The following is a 4,730-nucleotide window of genomic DNA, read 5'->3' on the forward strand; positions in this document are numbered from 1 at the left end:
ACCCCTCTGACCTGTCTTCCCCATGTGATGTTTGTGTAATGTATGTATGGTCGGAAGGGTAAGATAGCGCTGGCACGGCTGGCAGCCTTAACCCAATTTCCCTCGGGATGAATAAAGTATGATCAATCAATCAATCAATATACCACATACTACAAAGATTCACTAAAGAATAACTTCAATATTAGCGCTGACTCTTCCAGCAAGACAGTGACTTTAAGTGGACAGAATGTGCAGGCTGAAAACACTGCTGTGTATTACTGTGCCAGAGAGTCACAGTAGCAGAAACCATCAGCAGGCCTGAACAAAAACTCTTCAATGTCTGAATAGTTGTAACATGAAGCCACCAGAGGAGGAGCCCTTAGACCATTTATGGTTTTGGAGTGGTTAAATAAGAAAGGCTTGTATACTTTCTATAATGATGAAAACTTGAAAAACAAAAACAAAGAAAATATGAAAATTGCACTAATGATATATGCTACACACAAACTATAATGCAAGTTTGTAATGAAATGTCTTCAAATTAGAACTTAAGATTAGTTGTTATAACTTCAATGAAGTTTGAGTTTATAAAGCTTCATAGATGTCATTAAAATAAAAAAGTGTGCATGCTTCAAAGCCTCTTATTCTATATTATTCCATTTTATGAAATTAACAAACAAAAATGTGTGCTGCTTAATATTAGCAGTGTAAGAGCACATATTCCAGTGTTCACAAATAATAGCAAAAGATTACAGTAGAAGAATAAGATGAACACATACGCAGACATGCTGCAGTTCATGAATTTCTACAAAAAATGCAACATGATGAAAATCACGAGTGCTACTGACTATTTTGCATGAGCTAAGGTGTGGTTCTCTAACAGATGGAGGAACTGATGCAAGGTTAACTTTTCCCTAATTAATTTCCCCTAATAATTAAATATTTGTTTGTAGGTACTGTTAAATCCTAACTGAGTGTGAACCAGTGGTCAAAACGCCTGAAGAATCCCAGAGACTGATGGGTATAAAGTGAGAGTTTGACAGTCATTACTGGAACCCTTGAATCAGACATGCTGCTGGAAAGGTAGTGCAGTGCTACTCTGATTGAAATGAATATTACTCTCATCTTCATAGACAGCAGACAGAAATTCAGTCACACTGTCTTAATAATTGTTCATTTGAATCATTAGAAAATTCTGCATCGCAATTATTTATAGTACATGGTAAATATTACTGACAAATGTCATTTATACATTTTCCAGCTTTTGCTTCTCACTTTGTGAAAAAGAGTTTTTTGTTTTTTGTTGAGTAGGAGGAGCCAATGCAAAACTTATATGGCCAATGCCTTCAAATGTTCATCTGCAGAGTAAAAGTCACAGAATGCAGAGTGGACAACAACAATGACTTTTACAATGATCAGACCAAACTGTTTAGTTGTCTCTCTTATTTTGTTTTCTACCTTGGCTGGTAAGGATGCATAAATCTGTTGGACAAACAAACATTTTTCTAATGAAAATGTGATCACAACAATAAGTTAATATTTCTGTAGGTACTGAGGGTCAAACACTGACAGAGTCTGAATCAGTGGTTAAAAGGCCTGGAGACTCCCACACACTGATGTGTACATACTCAGGGTTCAGCAGTGATATTGATGCTGCTTGGATCAGACAAGCTGCTGGAAAAGGACTGGAATGGATCGCCTATCGCAGCAGTGGCAGTAGCTATATCTTCTACTCTCAGTCAGTCAGAGGCCGCTTCACCATCACCAGAGACAACAGCAGAAAGCAGGTGTATCTGCAGATGAGCAGCTTGACGACTGAGGACTCAGCTGTTTATTATTGTGCTCGAAAGCCACAGTGACACAAGAGAACGAAACTCTGTACAAAAACTTAACACCCCAGGTCAAACAAAAACTATTCTTTTCTTTACTTCATTATCATATACACATTCAGAAAAAAATAGCCACAATAAATGTTCATGGTTTTTGTGTGTTCTATCTCCACATACCGGTGTTTCTAATCAGTCAGTGTTTTCTATGCAAAGCAATTTTGTTTCGCAGTCTGATGATTCTTTTAAAGATATATCTGATTTGTACTAATAATTTACTTTTATTTAGAATTAAATGGCCATTAAATTTAGCGTTTAAAAAAACTAGTAAATGGCTTTAAAACATTTTGGGCCACAGCACGAGTTCTGCTAAAGCTGTATTTAAAAGCCATGTTCTCATATAATAAATATTATCAACACTTCATTGATTTGAAATTTATTGTTAACCTGAGTTTTACTGATTCACTGTTTCTTTGTTCAGTGAATAAAAAAGTTACTAACACATTCCAATAATATATTGACATTAACAGTGGTGAAACTGCATCCTGAAGACACTGTCTATTACTGTGTATGTGGCACTGTTACCAACCATCAACAGACACGCACAGATGAAACGTATCCACTGACACAGGAAAAAAAATAACCAAACACAAAAAAATAAACACACCAAAAAATTATAATTAGATATTTTAGATTGTAGATATTTTAATTGCAGATGTCTGTTTTCGTCGTGTTTCAACAGTTTAATGGTGTTTTTCTTTTCTTTTGTCACCCCCTTTTTTAGGATATCACAATTCATGCCAGGTGCAATTTTCCAGTCAACTGGGGTGCATTTCTTCATACATTAATCAAGCATGTACTTTCATGGACTGTCAGAAAAAAAAATAACAGGAAAGGCAATTTTGGATAGTTAGATGACTTAATTGAAAATGTTTTAATGTAGAACTGTTTAATAAACATTAACATATTTTTTTCCCCAAGTAATAGCTTTCAAAATGACAATGAAAAATACAGTATTTTACAATGACCTGATTTTTAACATGAAAATAAACTTCTCAGTGGTAGACATTGTTGGGGTACTTGTACCACACCCTCTTTATGATGTCTTTGTAGTTTACTACTGTTTTGGTGACTTTCACTTTGTTTGAAACATCAGAGGCCTCATCTCCAGCCTCAGGATGATGAATGAACTCACTTTTCTGGTTGTTTTCTGTCTGTCCTGTGAGTTCTCCAGCTTCTTGCTGTGTTTTTATCCTTAAGAGTTGTACAAGTAATTCCAGACGACATCCTTGCTGACCATATCATTCTTCCATGGCCCGTCTCTCCTTTTATGTCATCCGGTATTACAGGTCAGATGCTAGAGATGCTGAAGAGACTTTGAATCACTCCTCTAGATGATCTGGATTAGCATTTAGTTGCTGCAACATGCACTGGATCAGACACCATTCAGCAAAAGCACTGGAATAGTTGGGGGCGTATTTATAATGACGCCAGTGGAACTGCCTGTTCCAGCAGAATAGGCACAGAGGACGAACAGAAATCACCAGAGATAACAGCAACAGCCTGCTGTATCTGTGACAATCAAACCTAAAGTCAGAGGACTCTGAGGTGTATTACTGTGTATTACTGTGTATTACTGTGTAATACTGGTGTATTACAGTCCACACTGCAATAGCCGCACCCTACACCCATTTCTTAAGTTAAAGTATTTAACACATAATCTTCATCCTTTAAAACTGGTTAATGAAGTAAAACGATATAATACATTATTTTTTGCAGGAATGTGTAATATTTGTTTATTGTTATTTTTTTCCTCTGTGATAAAGTTGTTTACACAGGGTTTATAGTTACATAAATGCCCGCTGAGGATAAACCATCAACACATTTAAGTGACACATCGTTTAACACAAACAATCAAGTAGTATTATATTAGTAATTAAGTTTGCCCCGACCAAACCGAAGTTAAGAACTCTTTATTTTACTTGTTTGTAACTGTAAGAGTAATTACATTTTCCTGAAACATTTCAATGATCTAAATCATAACAGCATTACAAATGTAGGTACTGGTCAGCCTCACTGAGATTTTGTGTTATTTTGTTTTTATTCATAAGTACCAAAAAACAGCATTCTGCTTTCAAAGCATGGTCTGTCAGGAGGAACATTAATTTCATCATATTTTTTTTTCTGTAGTTTATTGGGATAAACACTGAAAAAAACTATGAAAAGACTATGAAAAAACGTCTTCTTACCCTAAAAAACAAACAAGCAAACGAAATAATCAAATTAACTTTTTTGATACTTGAAAAGTGATGATCTTACTCTGTTTTACAGAGGTGTATAAGAATTCATTTCTCCATGATGAGGAGTCATCTAGAAAACTGACCTTTTTATATCTTCGGTCAAGTCCACTTCGTATCACACTTTAAAACATTATGTCCCACTTCAAGCTAACATCCCAGGTAGTACAATAAAATGGTGTATCTTAACCCAAGCCAGGATCTTTTGCTAAATCTAATCACAAAGTTTCAAACTGTAGCTGAAAAACAAAACAAAACTAAATAATTAAACAAACAAATAAAACACACACAAAAATGTTGTTACATCCATTTTATGTAACATGATCATATCAGTTTGATATTCATAACTTATGTGATATATTTGCAGATGATCGTTCTCTCAGGACAGTGCTTGTCATCACATTTAAAGCCATAAAAATGACTTAAAGAAATATAAGAAGGTCCTGATGGTTGCTCCTCTGTTTTCTATCAGTGCATAACAAGTTTTATGACAGTGGTAAGTGCTATTTTTTGAAGATAAGATCATTATAACAAATGCTATTTTTCCTTTAAAAATATCAATAACTTATTAAAAAAATTCAATACTGAAGTGTTGCAAAGGCAATAGTGTGTTTTAAGGCACTGATAG

At 34.8% G+C, this 4,730-nt stretch overlaps 1 pseudogene; it reads left to right on the forward strand.

Annotated features, from left to right (window-relative positions):
- Positions 1-1,372: 1,372 nt before the first annotated feature.
- On the forward strand, positions 1,373-1,838 carry LOC146671425 (Ig heavy chain V region 6.96 pseudogene; annotated as a pseudogene).
- The last annotated feature ends 2,892 nt before the right edge of the window (positions 1,839-4,730 follow it).

The sequence above is a fragment of the Rhamphochromis longiceps genome, linkage group LG4 (genome assembly GCF_057381845.1).
Source record: "Rhamphochromis longiceps isolate RC_006_pf linkage group LG4, R_longiceps_female_GT1.1, whole genome shotgun sequence".
Classification (NCBI taxonomy): domain Eukaryota; kingdom Metazoa; phylum Chordata; class Actinopteri; order Cichliformes; family Cichlidae; genus Rhamphochromis; species Rhamphochromis longiceps.